This window comes from Octodon degus, unplaced genomic scaffold (genome assembly GCF_000260255.1).
Source record: "Octodon degus isolate 3935 unplaced genomic scaffold, OctDeg1.0 scaffold00014, whole genome shotgun sequence".
Classification (NCBI taxonomy): domain Eukaryota; kingdom Metazoa; phylum Chordata; class Mammalia; order Rodentia; family Octodontidae; genus Octodon; species Octodon degus.
This window is the reverse complement of record NW_004524590.1, coordinates 21961380-21962573: the sequence shown is the minus strand read 5'-3', so window position 1 is coordinate 21962573 and position 1194 is coordinate 21961380. Positions and strand designations below refer to the sequence as shown.

Here is a 1194-nt window from a genome sequence, read left to right as displayed (position 1 = left end):
TCTAAGTTGCTGTTGGGTTACCTAGGTAGGGCTCAAACTTGGCAGTCCTCTTGCTTCAGCCTCCCAAGCGCTGGGATGATAGGCATGTGCCACCACACCCAACCTTTGCTGTTCACTTTGAGGCCAAAAGCTATGTCTCTTTGGCAAGTATATTAGGAAAACAACAATGGAAAGCATATCCAGAGGAATGGTATGAGTACAAAAAGATGTCATCTTTGTTATCTCCCTTGAATGTACTGAGATAATCTCAAGTGTGAAATTGAAGATATAAAATACTTAGCCCATATATTCTAGACAGCACACAAAAGTAAGTAGGGGCAGAAGGATGTAGTTCATGTGCAAGGCCACAAGTCTAATCCCTAGCTATCATGTATACACAATGACTTTTGGCTGGATCTACGAGTGATATGCTTGAAACTATTTCCGGTAAGCATTTCTTGCCTGAATTGTCTACAGGAAACTCCTACCACAATGTTCCACTGCCCTGAGTCTCAACCTGAAAGTATTTCTATTAATAGAAAAATTTGGGGGCCTGCCCATTAGCTCAGTTGTTTAAGTGCCTGCTAAACAAAGCAGTCAGGCTCAAGATGCTCTGGTTCAAACCCAGTTTCTCACAGGAAACCAGAAATGCCCTCAAGGCAGCTTCAGGCCACCAAAAAAAAAAAAAGAAAAGAAAAAAAAAAAAGAAAAGAAAAATTTTGTTAGATAGAGGTGGTTCTAAAAGTGTATTAGATATTTCTTGGCAAAAGGTTTAAATATCAACTTGTCCATTATACTTAAATGAATTCCAAGTTGAACTTAACATTGGGTGCATGTGGGGGGGGGACCAACAAGATAAAAGTTTCACATATTAAGTAAACTTTTAAGAGCTATGATAAATCTATGAGGGGAAATTTTTAAAAAATGTATTACAAAGCTAGTCAGGGCTGATGGCACATGCCTGTTATCCCAGCACTTGGGAGGCTAAGGCACGACTGTAAGCCTGAACTACATAGTGAGTTCAAAATCAGACTAAACTACATAGAGCAAAGGGCCAGTGATGGAGTCCGGGCATGGTGGTGCAAGCCTGTAATCCCAGCACTACGGAGGCAGAAATCAGAAGGATCACTACAAGCCCGAGCTGCATAGTGAGACCTTGCACAAAAAGAAAGAAAGAAAGAAAGAAAGAAAGAAAGAAAGAAAGAAAGAAAGAAA

At 40.3% G+C, this 1194-nt stretch overlaps 1 protein-coding gene across 1 annotated transcript in view; it reads right to left on the bottom strand.

Annotated features, from left to right (window-relative positions):
• Positions 1 to 1194, bottom strand: part of LOC101567423 (UBX domain-containing protein 4) — a 17909-nt gene that overhangs the window by 2675 nt on the left and 14040 nt on the right. The gene's annotated exons all lie outside the window — the stretch shown is intronic.